This window comes from Castor canadensis, chromosome 5 (assembly GCF_047511655.1).
Source record: "Castor canadensis chromosome 5, mCasCan1.hap1v2, whole genome shotgun sequence".
Taxonomy (NCBI): Eukaryota; Metazoa; Chordata; class Mammalia; order Rodentia; family Castoridae; genus Castor; species Castor canadensis.
Window position 1 is genome coordinate 171,424,543 of NC_133390.1, and position 13,617 is coordinate 171,438,159.

The 13,617-nt window shown below is 45.5% G+C and overlaps 1 protein-coding gene and 1 pseudogene across 2 annotated transcripts in view; one reads left to right on the plus strand and one right to left on the minus strand.

Moving 5' to 3' along the window:
- Positions 1 to 13,617, plus strand: part of Ptpn1 (protein tyrosine phosphatase non-receptor type 1) — a 67,503-nt gene that overhangs the window by 14,601 nt on the left and 39,285 nt on the right. The window lies entirely within an intron of this gene.
- On the minus strand, positions 922 to 1,818 carry LOC109696598 (proteasome subunit alpha type-2 pseudogene; annotated as a pseudogene).

Sequence of the window (13,617 nt, forward strand, 5' to 3'; positions counted from 1 at the left end):
CTGAGTGTTCTGCACTCACAGGATAGGTCGCCTCGTGTGTCTTCAGACAGCTGAAATTCTTCACTTGGAGTGAAGGACTGTCCCATAGGCACTGTGTTCCTTGTTTTGCATGGATTTGAATAGATTATGGCCAGTTAACTTTCTAGATCTATACTGTTTCCGAGGTCTTGTAAACAATCACCCTGTAGGAATCTGAGTCTTGAAGGAACACGGTCTGTGCTCAGTAAAAATTGTTCCCACTTCCAATACCTTTTTGCCTAGTTTTTGCCATGTTTTCCTGTCAGTTGAGGCAACTTCTCCCTTGAGACTCTTGTCTACATCCTTGGCCTCCAGACCTGCCCCTTAACATCCTGGCCTTTTCTGGAATAGTGCCTCATCACTTCTCCCGACTGGAGAGGCCTCCTGTCCCCACTTCAACTCAAGCACATGAGGTTTAGTGCCTTCCTCTCCTCCTGTGGAGACCAAGTTGCTGTAGTTCTGCTGCATCACATCCCTACAAATTCCTCTGCCCAGGTTCAGTCCCTGCCACGCCTCCTACACGAAGGGCACCCTTCCAGTCACCCGCACTCCCCATTTGTATAAAGAGCCACTGAATCCTGAGGCCTAGCAGTTGGGATCCCTTGCTCTTCTCAAGCTGAAACAGCCTCGGGAAGGAAGAACTCCAGTGGAATCTGCTGGAAGTCCACACGTTGACCCCAGCGCCCGAGCTCTTCTCTTGTCAGTTCTTTTCATTGTGAGACCAGGTCTCACTTTGTAGCCCAGGCTGGCCTTAAACTTGTGATCCTCCTGTCTCTTCCTCCATGGGATTATAGATGTGACCACCCCATCTGGCTTCAGGTGCTTTCAATGCTACCTTTCCAGACCTCTTTCCCACACTGTTACCATCTGCATGCCCGTCAACTTTTTTTTTTTTTGATTGAACAGTTTATTATGATTTGTAAGTGTCATTTTAAAAACATCAGTCCATTAAACCATGTAGAAGTAAGTATGCAAAAAGTCTGCAAAACAAAACATACTTCGAACATGTGTAAGTACATAGATTATGTGAAATTCCGGATTGTTCAGTCACTTCCTTATTATGCTTTGGCAGCCAGGTAACCCTTAACTTCAGTTGGAGTGAGCCTCCTAAAGCCGGCTTCATTGCAGATCCCAACTTCAATGTTATCTTCTGTCATTTGCCCTTCAAAGCTTTCCTTTAGGGTTAAGATGGCTGTGTGAATGGCATCTTCAAGTTCCAGATCTTCATTATATCTTTTCTCAAGAAATATCTTCCCATTTGTATAGTTCTTTCCCATCGCTGTGGCCTTCCAGGCAAAGTAAGCTCCAGATGGATGTGACTGAAATAAATATGGTCGTCCCTCATTCCAACCACAGATAAGTAATGAAACTCCAAATGGATGAACACCACTTGACTGCGTATACTCTTGCATCACAGAAGCTACTCTCTGTACCAATTGAGCTGTGGGAATGGGTTCTTGATAAACGAGATAGTATTGCTGAGCCAGTTTTCGAGCTCTGTGCACAAGCACTCTGTAATCTGGGCCCATGCCACTATACACCAAACCTGTATGCTTGGTGATTGGTTCCACTTTGTGTACACTTCGCTCATCATACAGAATGGATTTCTGTTTCTTCTCAGTTGCTAATACCACAGTATTTGCAGCTTTAATTCCCACTGAAGGGGCTCCTCCAGCTATAGCAGCCAAAGCGTATTCAATCTGGACAAGTTTACCGGAGGGGCTGAGTGTAGTCAGCGAAAAGCTGTAGCCGCGCTCCACCATCTTTAGCTGGAGAGCGAAAGCCTGCCTGTCAACTCTTGACCTCCCTTTCTCTTCTAAGGCTCCCAAGTGCTGCTGGGAGAAATGTCCAAGTTTTTCAGACCGAGCCACAAGAAATCCAGTCTTTCACCTCAGACCTGCCTCCCATTCACAACAAACAGTCTGCCTCCTGCAGCCTCAGGCCTATCCCACCTCATTTTCTCACAACAAAAGGACCCTTGGTGCCTGTTTGTTTAAGGCACACCTTAAATCTGGCCCTGGACGCCTTCCTGTGTCACCTGTTAAAGGTGTGCTGTTCTGCTGGCTTAGTGACTCTCTTAGGCTGTGCTCTCAGGCCTTTCTCTCTACTGCCATTGCACCTGGAACAGGTAAACATTCTTAGCTTCCTTCATCCAAGACTTGCCCTCCAGCCACTTCTATAGTTGTTCCATAGTTGAAATTTTTGAAATGAATCGCCCCTATGCCCATTGTCCACCTTCTGGAAACTCCTTCACACAGGGGGATTGCACTTGTGCCTCTGAAAGAATGTCTGACAAAATAACTATTAACTTCCTTTTGCAAGGCCAATGGATACTTTGCATCCTTACTTTACCCTGCTCAGCATGGATAACCTCTGTTTACTTCCTCTTCCGTGGTTTCAGTAACTTACTCTCTTCTTTTTCCTTTCCTATTACATCACCTGCTTCTCTGGCCAATTCTAGGTCCTGTACCTGGCATGGTCTCTGTTCTGCAACTGGGGAAGCTCCTAGGTTTACCCTAGCTGCTCCTTTCATCTGCCTCTTTGTACTCTCTCACCATTTACCCAGGGAGTAGTAACAACCTTGAATCCAGAGTGTGCCACACACACCCTTGTGCTTCGTGCAGCCTTCAGAGGCTCTTTCTGCTCCTGACATGGTGGTGTTGTCATCCATGGAGCCTTGCCTGGAACCTTCTACCTACCACCTAACTAATTCTTGTTCTTCCTTCCAGTTACTTGTCAGCCATCTGTAGGATGCCTTCTCTGATTCCTTTTCTCCAGGTCCTCCCACAGCACCGTGTGTGGTGATTGCTACACTTGTACCCATTGTTCTGCATCTGCCCATTTGTTTCCTTATGGCTAAGCAGTCTGTCAAGTTGTATCAAAACTGCTTTGATTTCAGTCATTTGTGTCTCCTAGTACCTGATGGAGGACCTGCCACAGAAAAAGTACCCAGTAAGCAGTTGCTGGAGGAGTAGATGAACTGTGATATGAGAAGGCTCATGATTTGGAAACTGGCTAATGGGTTGGGGGGGGGTATGGTATTTGTTTCTGGTATTGTATGAGCCATGTGTTTCTGACCAACCATCAGTTTGGTGTAACTGCTTTCCTCCTCCTACTTTATACTAATTTTCTGAGTGTGGCCTGTCCCCCGGTGACATGATCAATCCTTTCTGAGGGAAGACTTGTGTAGTTCCTAGTGTCACCTCACACTTCCTTGCACATCCCAGCCATGCTGATGCTTGATAGAACAGTCTCATCTGTAACCAACCAGTCTGTGTCTCCATTACCCGGCTCTTTCTCCATGCACAGGCCTTTCACTCGGAGGACACTTGCTCTGTAGCTTATTAGTCTTGTGGTGCAGCATGCCAGCCAAGTGTGAAAGATGTGGGCTCCTGCATGCAGACCTGGGCTTGGAATTTGGGCCTGACTGTTGCAGATGGAAGTAGAAGGCCTTAGTCAACACTGGAGGGTTGTCAGCTTGCAGGAAGCAAAGGTCTCAGCACGTGATTGTGGGGGGTGGTTGCTGGTCCTCTAAACAGCAGAGAGCTGGGTGAGAGGAGAGTCTCTAAAGCTAGCTCCCTTTCTCTTGGTAATTTGCCTTTAAAGTTTCATTTGTTTGGAATTGCCTGAGATTATGGTCTTGCCAGAAAGTTGCTGGCAAAAATTTTGGGCAGGTGAAGTTCACATTTGGAATTTTACCTTTTCCTTACCAGCCCTAAAGATCATTCTGTTATTTGTACTTTTCCACTTTGCCTCTGTCTTCTGGATCTTATGAAATACATGATGTTGGAGTAGAAGAGAGGAGGAAAGCATAAAAATAAGCCTAAAACCCTGTTCTTGCCTGACAAGCTTGGCTTTGTGCTTGGAGCTGAAGGCATGTCTGTTCTTGTGAGGAAGGGATGTTTAGGGTTGACTTGGCCTCTCGTTGCATTTGACTTATTTATTTTTTTTAGGTCTCTGTGAAGGTAATTGAATTGAGAACAAAACCACTTGATTTCACAATTTGCTGGGCCTTCCTCCGTTCCTGTTTTAGAGAGTGCCTCCGTAAGTGACTTGGGACAAGGATTGTTTTTTTAGGTGACCGGATATCCAGTGTGATTAGTGGACACAAAGCAGACCTGGGGTCCAAAGGGTGTCTTTATGGTCCAGCATCCTTTGCTTCAATCATTACTTCCTAAAACACTCAGATTGCCTTTCATCAGAGTAGCCAAAGTTTAAACAGAACAGACACCATGGTCACCAGCTGTGATTTTGCCTGGCTCCGCTAGAGCAGAGGTTCTGAGTCCTCATGTTACTTGCAGAGTGTTGTAAAACCCAGACATGCCTTCTACAAGGCTGAAGGCCAGAGGTAGAGTGGTGGAGAAAAAGTAGAACTAAAGCTGGAAAGGCAGGGCCGTTGGCAGGGTGCCGTGAGAGCTCTGTATTCAGCATGCTGGCTTCCAGCCTGCGGGTTGGGGCCTTCACCGTGTGTTATTGAGCCCCTGCCCACAGTTGTGTTCTTTGTCCTGCCTCCTTCCTTACCAGCCTCTCCTCCATGGCTGCTGCAGCAACCACTAGCAGTTACAGATGTGGGGGACCTTGGGGCTATTTCCCTAGAAAGATACAAGGCCTGTGGTGTTGGCTATAGATGAGGGAACCAAACTCCACGGGTTCCTCCCAGGTGTGCCTTGTGACGCTGAATGGATGTTTTGGCCAGGGTCTCATCTGCCGTAGTTACTTTGTGCCTCTGTAGGGCTGGAGGTGTGCTTTAAGCAGTATAGCACCTGCCTCCCAAGCATGAAGCCCTGAGTTCAAACCATAAAAAAGCATTATAGAAAATGCAAAACACAAAAAGCTTGTATTTAAGGGGATATCCATACCCGCCAGTCCAAGAGGATAGATGGTAGAGCGAGCATGTTCTTAAGCAAGTGGGAGACATGTTAACAAACAGCCGAAAACTAACTCTAGCAACCCGTAAATTAGAGTAGGCTCTGTTCATGACTTTTGTTTTTGCTTACCCTCATATAATCTGTTTTAAATCAGGAGAGGCTTTGGGTAAAATCTGTGCCCAGTCGTATGTGTCATAGGATACCTTCTTAGTGAGGCTTAAAGTTTATTACCCATACAGTGTCCCCTGAAATCTTTTCTGGGTCAGTTCACAGAACTATGTTCACGTGGGCTTTTTTGTGTGGTGCAGTGTCAGAATGGTAACCATGCGTGAAAGCACAGGCATCCCCAGTTCACAAATGCGCCATGCTTCAGAAGCTTCGAGCTGGTTGTCTGACTCTGGACATATTTTTCTGTAGAACTGGTGTTGTGAATGGTGGTTACATTCCATGCTGGCCCACGGAGCCTGTAAAATCTGCAATGCTTGAAGCATTTCTGCTTCTGTAATATGAACTTTCCCCATTGAGCTCCCAGTGATGATAATAATACACATATAGGATATCATGTTACACACAGCGATTTTATGAACAAATTACATTTGGGTTTCTATCCGGAGGGGTGAAACACATACCACCACCACCCCCACCACCACCCCCCAGCACCCAAGCCACTGCAAGTGATTTTTCTCACCTCCGGATAAGTTTGAGAACTTTGGACTCTGGAATACAGGCAGGATCAAGTTCAGGGAGGAGCATTGCGCCTGAGGAATACGATTAGACTAGACAATTAAGAGTGTCCAGGGCTAGAGAACAATGTTGGGCCTGTGTCTTCATTATCCCCACTTGGTTTTGTTTTTTGGTTTTTTTTAAGGTGGAACTGGGGGGTTGAACTCAAGCTCTCTACTAGGGTCACTCCTCCAGTCCATTTTGCTCTGGTTATTTTGGAAATGGGGTCTCACAAACCATTTGCCTAGGCCGGATTCAAACCATGATCCTCCCGATTGCACCCTCCCAAGTAGTTAGGATTACAGGCGTGAGCAATCAGTGCTTGGCTCCCATTTGCTTTTTTTCTGTGCTCTCCAGGCATGGGCCTGTTGTGTTCCTTTGCTTTTGACCAGGCCTTTTGCCTGGTCTGCAGTTGAACTTACTATCAGTCTCCTGTTTTTGAGATAGTCTTCTGAAGCATCCTAGTGAATTTTTGAAACTCGGTGTTGTGGCAGGGTTTTCACACTTAAATGTTGCTGAGAGGCTGTGGAATCCTGGAAGATTAATCTTTGCAGACCATGAATGTGCTTCAGTCTCATTCTCCTCCACTGCATCACAGAAGTTCACAGTTTTGAGTTCACATTGCCTCCTTTGATGGTATTTTTTACTTGAAATCAAGTTTAGACAAGGCCTTTCACAAGTAGCATGAGAGCACCAGCATGGTTCCTCCTTGAATGCACCAAGCCCGGCCTCTCCTCAGTTTCAGCGTCATGATTGAGACTGGATGAACCTTCTGGCAGGTGACCTCTATGGTCCCCAATGTGTGACTTCATCTGGTGGCAAGGTCCTGCATGCTGAGGCAGCTAGAGCAGAAGGGACTTAGGCAAGGATCTGATCGGCACAGCCGGGTCTGGCCCTGGCAGTTTGTGACAAAGTGGCTTGTCTCTGGAGCTCTTATCTCACAGTTAGTACTTTTCCCTCTCCAGGCCACAGATGCTCAACCTATACCACATTTGCATCCTTGCCAAGCCCTGCTAAAATGCTAGAGCCTTCAATTTCTTCCTAGTGATGCTGGCAGGCCCCAGGTGCTGCTGTGCAGAAGCTGCTCTTTTAACCAGGCTCAGGTGGCCAGTGAGGTGCTGGAGAGGACATTCCCTGCTGGCCTCACAGGCTTTTTTGGTCCCTGACTTGATGACCACCGCTTCCGTTGTCCAAAAAGGGGACACCCCGATGTCTGTACCCACCAAAGAGGGAAGATTTGGTGGAGCAGTGCTGCAGAGTCTGAGCGTAGCAGCACTGTTCCAAGACATGCGCTGGGGGAGACTGGTGGTGGAACCACTCTACCCCTGGGATAGCACTCCAAGCATGTCTGGTGCAGGGTGCAGGAGCTTCTGGGGTTTTCTTCCCACTTGATGAAAAAGAGCGTTGGCTTGTCTCACCATAGAAGCCAGATATTGAACAGCAGCATCTACCTTAGCAAATAGGGTTTCCCTCTGACATACTGAGCTCTTCTGAAAAAACGTCTCATTATTTGGACCTAAAGTTCACTCACGTTTGAAAACTTGTGAAGATGTTTCAGAGCCGTCAGTTGCCTGGCAGATTTTCTGTATTTCCTAATGAGACTTCCATGTGTAGTGTCTGTGCTTTGCTCTGTCCTCGTCTGCACTGACTTGGGTAAGAGTGGTCCTCACCTCATTAATTTACCCCTTCTTGAAATGGATGTCCTTTAGCCTCTGCGCTCCTTCCTGGTTCATGCCCTCCTCATCTTTGCCCTGTAAAGTTGCCTCAGCCAGTGCAGGCTCTTCAGTTCTGTCCTTCGCAGATGTGATGTGTCGCCAGGCCCAGGCGCAGGTGTCTAAATCCCTGCCTGGGCATTGGCCTCTGGCTGTCCTGGCAGCCCCCTCATTCCCTCCCCCTTCCGCCCTTGGATCCTCAAGCTGTGTTGGTGCTGCATCTTCTTCCTGAGCAGCTGCCACCATTTTTTTTTTTTTTAAATGGCAGTCCTCACACTTACTAGGCAGACACACTACTGCTGGAGCCACTTCATCAGCCCTTTTTTGTGTTTGCTTTTTTCCTGAGCTGGCTTTGAACCATGATCCTCCTGATCTCTGCCACCCTCCCCCACCCAGTAGTTAGGATTACAGGCATGAGCCACTGGCACCCATCTGCTGCCACCTTTCTGCTCATGGTCCCTGCCTCATCCTGCACGGAGCTGTCTTTTGCACTGAGTCCTTCCTGTTTTGGGTTCTGAGGAGTATTTTATTATGAATATCCTTTTTTGCTGCTCCTTCAAAGTTGCACACTACCTTTGCCCAATCTATCTGAGGAAGCCATCTGCCTGCGAGAGTGTAGGATTTCAGTTGCAAAAACAAGTGCCCAGAAAGCCTGCACTCGGCTTCTCACATGTAAGATGGAATTTTCCAGTCGGATACCAGTGGCTCATGCCTATAATCCTAACTACTCAGGAAGCAGAGATGAGGAGGATCAAGGTTTGAGAGGCCCAATCTCAAAAATCCCCAGCATAAAGCAGGGCTGGGTAGAATGCTCAAGTGATAGAGTGCCTGCCTAGCAAGCATGAGGCCCGGGGTTCAAACCCCAGTGTCGCCAGTTTTGCTGCATGCTCTTCCTTTTTAATAGTAGATAACATTTTTAAAAATTTTTTTGAGCAGGATCTCAATCTGTAGCCCAGGTTGGCCTTCAGCTTGTGATCCTCCCAAGTACTGGGATTGTCACTGGGCACCACCATGCCCAGCCACTTCATAAGACTTTATTGAATTACTATTTTTATTCTGTTGCTTAGATATTACTTTCTTCTTAGCTAGAATATAAAGCTCAAGGAATATGGCTTTGTTTTTCTTGTCTTTATGTCCTCGGTACCTGATGCACCTGGCCTAGTGTCCCCTGTGGACACATTTAGCCTTCCTGCATTAAACTCTCCACACCACATCCTCCTCCAAAAAAGAGAAATCCTTTAACTACAACACTGTAAATATCAATCCACAGCTTGATATTCCCTAAGGAAAGGAGGCCACAGTTGAACAGAGAGAAGAGGATAACGCTTAGGTGCTAAAGTGCCTAGGACCTCAAGGTGGTGGCAACTGAAGGAGTTTCCTCCAAGGTCATCTGACTTGCATGCAGTCTTTACTTCACAGCTTGCTGTCCAAGTGAGCTGCCATGTAAAGTGGCCACCTCCGTAAACCCTTGAGAAATGCTTGTGGGTTAAGTAGACCGCCCCCAGGGGCTCCAGCTAACAGCCTTGAATTGGAGCCCTCATCTTACCTACGGTGACTTCAGTGAGTCACAGTGGCCCTGAGTCTTTAAGACTGTTGGTGACTGCAGTTGGCAGGCAGTGTGCTCAGCAGGACCATAGGCTGAGCTCTTTTCTAGTCACAGGAGGAACACCAGGTACGGTGGTCACACATCCGGATCAGTTTTCATTGCGGAGGAAGTGCTGTGAGAGGAAAGTAAAAGATGCAGTGGGAGTGTCTCAGAAGAGCTCGTGTGAGGGGTCACAGCATCGCAGCAAGGGCTGCAGAGTGGTGCGGGTGCATGGGGAAGGAAGTTCTGTGGCCGGAGCCTGGGTCTCCCTGCACAGCCTCCTGATTGTCAAGTCACTCTGTGAGGCAGTTACTCACCAGAGGAAAGTGGCGCCTCCCCCTTGTTAGTCCTTAAAGGTTTAAGGATTGGTTTCCTTCCACTGGAATCCAGTGATTTGTTAACAGTTCCATGTTCACTTTATGCTGTATTTCATGTTTCCTGTGGAAAAAAAAAAAGAATAGTATTTTTCTTTATTCCCATTACTACAGTATGAACCCTATAAACATACTGACCTGTGTATTCCTCCAGTCAGATTTTAAATTATGGGTGTTAGTGAGATAATTGCAGTTGTAAGAAATCATGCAGAGACCCCTGTATACTCTGTCCCCTACCCATGAACTTGCACAGCTCAAGTACAGAATCATAGCCAGGATGTTGACATTGGTACAATGTGTGTGTCTTCACATACCCGTCTTGCTTGTATTCATTTGTGTGTGCAGAACTTGTTTTCAGTAAATTCCAGGCTTGCATTATAATGTATTTGTTTTGCTTTGTTTTTGAGACATGGTCTTGCTAGAGCCCAGGCTGGCCTGGAACTCACGAATCTCCTGCATCAGCCTCCCAAAGTCCTGGGATTACAGGTGTGTGTCCCTGCCCCCAGCTCAGAAATGTTATTTTTCATGTGATTTTATTCTATCTTTTAAAGAAAAAAGTCTGCCCTCAAAAAAAAAGCACCCCTCCCCTAATCATACCTCCCCGACACTGGTGTATGTTTCTCTCGGCTTGTTTAAGATCATCACTCCCCATGAGAAGTAATGAGATGGAAAATGATTGCCAGTCTGAATGGACTTTCCAGCCCTGCGATTGTTGCAAGACAGTTCAGCCAGTTTTTCGCTGCTGGCCTGGTTACTGAAAGGCACTCTGACTAACCAAGAGAAAGCCACTGAGTACCATTTGGGTGGACCGGAATAGCAGTAACTGAAAGAGGTCTACCAGTGATAGAAATGTTCAGTTGCCTGTAATTCAAACAGAGTACTCTGAGCAAAAGAGTAAGCATGGGAAGGTACTAATAACCAAGCTGGCTTTGAGATCTTGCTCCTAATCCTGAGCAGATATCATTCTCAGGCGGTAATACTCTGTGTGACTCCATGGACTGCCTCTCTGGGACAGAGTGCCCAAATGAGACTTGTCACTCTGGTTTGCACCTGTGGTCAGTTGATTTGTGCTTTCTGGTTTTTAGTGTTGCTTGGTTTTCTAGATGAAAGTTTAGGGCCTGTATAGTCAGAAAACATGAAAAGGAAAGAAACAGACCCTGAAAGTAAAAGAAAGCTGTTTTAGAGTGGCAGGGCAAGGGCAGGAGGGAACTGAGTGTCAGGTTGCATGGGGTGGCTGAAATCTCTGTTACCAGAAGTGGTCTGGAAAACATAAAAGCCCTAAAAGCTGAAGATAAAACTGCCAAGCAAAGGGAAAGGACCTAAGTTAGGTTTGTTTGACCAGAATACAGGTAGGGAACACTTTCTACCTAGAATATGTCAGTTGATTTCAGCTCCTGCCAGTGGAAACAATTCAGTTCTAGCTGTCCTTCCTGAGTGGCTCTTGATAATTAAAACTTAGTAACACAGGAACCCAAGGGAACTGCTTTCTGAACAGAACCTGCCTGTTAAAGTTGTAAGGTAAGAAAATGAAGTTATTGCCAAGCTATTAGGAGAGACGAAATTACTGTTTGCCAACATGATCGATACGTCCAGAAAGCTTGGCTTAAAAAGCTCATGAGTAAATGAAGGTGAGTTAGATGGCTGGATAACAAGACTGTGTTATAGAGTGATGTGTACAGTACGAGCCTCTCTGTATAGAAACAAGGAAGGGCTCATTGTGTTTGTGTGTATTTGGGGAACTGTATAGAAGCATAGACACTTAAAGATTGGGAATATGGGTTAAGCTTTTTTTACATTTTGTGTTGGATATGCTGGACATGTTCTGTTTATAATTTTGAGGAGGAATTCTGTAAATGATCAAATCCTTTTCTATTCGAGAATGTATTTTCTAGTGGTTACTTCTACACTCCCACCTTTATTATGTACCCATAGTCCCCTCAGTTTGGGCTGTTGCTGTGGTTCCCTCCTGTGAGTACTCTTGACATTAGCTAGTAAGCTCCACCCTCCTTTCCTCCGCCTTCCTCCAGAGTCTGATTTGAAATAGTCTCAGTGGATATCTAGAAAACCAATCAGGCCGGGCACTGGTGGCTCACGCCTGTAATCCTAGCTACTCAGGGGGTAGAGATCAGGAGGATATGGTTTGAAGCCAGCCCAGGCAAATAGTTCATGAGATCCTAGCTTGAAAAAAAATCCATCACAATAAAGGGCTGGTGGAGTGGCTCAAGGTGAAGGCCCTGAGTTCAAACTCCTATACCACAAAAACAATCAGCAAGATTATTCTACTTTCCATGAAGCTCTTCCTGTTCCTGCCTCCTCCCCTGCTTAATACTTGAACTGTCCTTGTCAGGATCCACAGTGCTCCCTTGCTGCTAAGACCCTCTGTCTGAGACCTGCTGCTCACTGTGGGTTCTTCTCTGTAGCTCTAGTCATTTCGGTGGCCGAGGCACCCCTCAGGAGGAGTCTGGGAAACTGTTCTTAGATCAACAGGTGTTCACAGTAGCTTGAGCCTTCTTAAGTAATTGAAATGTCTTCCACTGGCTGCTAAAGCATTGCTGCCAGTGTTGGATGACCTCGTGATCTTTCCCTTATAAGTGACTTGGCCTTTTTTCACCTACATGCCCAGAGGAGTTTGTAAACCATTTATTTATTTGTTTCTGTAAGAGTTTTTATTTAAGTAATCATATAAAATCTTTTAAATTCATAGAAAGTTACAAGATACACAGAGTTAATGCATTCTTCAACACAGATTCCACAATGTTAGTATTATAGAACCATAAGTTCATCAACATGAAGCAATTAACATTTGCATAATCCTATTAAGTCCATACACATTCAGTGTCTACCTTTCAGCATCACATTGTATCATGTAAGTAGAGTATAATTTATTAAACCACTCTCAACATTTTCTATTTTAATTTTGACATGAAATCAAAGTCTATAGGAACATTCCTTGCAACTCTTTCAAGGATTTCTATAAGTTTCTAGAAGACACTGAATTAAAATCATAACTATTTAAATTTTCCCCACAAGGTACTAACGCTTTATGTTCTCCCCTAAACACCATCATATTGCCCGTCTTCCTGCAATCTGTCGCCTAACACTGCGTAATGTCAAAGCAGCCAACACCTTTTGAGGTTGTGTTCCTTTGGTTGTTGATATGGCTGAACAAGTCTGTTCACAGGTGTAACTCCACTGCCTGTGCTCAGTGCCAACACCCACTGGCATAACACACTGGAGCCGGATCCGAGGACCAACGTAGGTCAACTATAGAGCACATGACAATGTAACTTTGTCCCTGAGTAGTTTTGATCCCCTTTGGTTGGCTCTGTGAATACAGAATACGTGAATGTACACAGGTGGCTGTGGATATAAACCATCTCACTTGATTTCATAACTGTCTCCATCTAACATTAGAGTTTAGGGTCGGGGGCGTAGCTCACTTGATAGATAGAGCGCCTGCCTGGCAAGCATGAGGCCCTGAGTTCAAAACCCACAGCAAAAAAAAAAAAGAGGAAAACAGTCTGAAGGAATCAGTGCCTTCCTGAATTTTCTCCCTCCGTGATGTCTTCCCTGATACCTGGAAGTTGTGGGGCTCTAATGAAATGAAAACCCTTTATTTAAAAGTCTAATAATTTTTAAACTATGTCTTGGTGTTGCTCATTTTGGGTCATTCTCTTCCCATAATCACTGTGTTCTTTCAATGTATAGTTTCAGTTTTTTCATTCTTAATTTCAGAAGTTTTGTCTTAGGTTAACATTTTCAGCATTTATTCTACACGGCTTGGGTTCCTTCTGCAGAAACTCAGCCTCTTATTTGATCTTCTGTGCTTGCCACCCATATCTTTCACTTCTTATCCAATTTTCAAATCTTTATTTGTTTACATTTTTCATGTAACTTCAAACTTACATGAAAATAGTGCAAGAAACCAATTTCTTTCTATTAACAAAAACTTCCTGGGCTGATCCTAGCTACTCAAGAGGTAGAGATCGAGCTAGAAGTTCGGCTCAAGGGGTAGACGCCTGCTTCGCAAGCATGAAGCTCTGAGTTCAAAATCCAGTTCCACAAAAAAAAAAAAAAAAGGGCTGGGGCCATGGCTTAAGTGGCAGAGCCCCTGCCTAGCAAGTAGGAGGCCATGAGTTCTAACCCCAGTGCTGCCAAAAAAAAAAAAAAAAGAAGGGAGGAGGCAGAGATCAGGGTTTGAAGCCAGCTCGGGCAAATAGTTCTCAAGAACGTATCTCAAAAATAGCCATCACCAAAAAGGGCTGGTGGAGTGGCTCAAGGTGAAGGCCCTGAGTTCAAACCCCAGAACCAAAAAAAAAAAAAAAAAAAACCTTCCT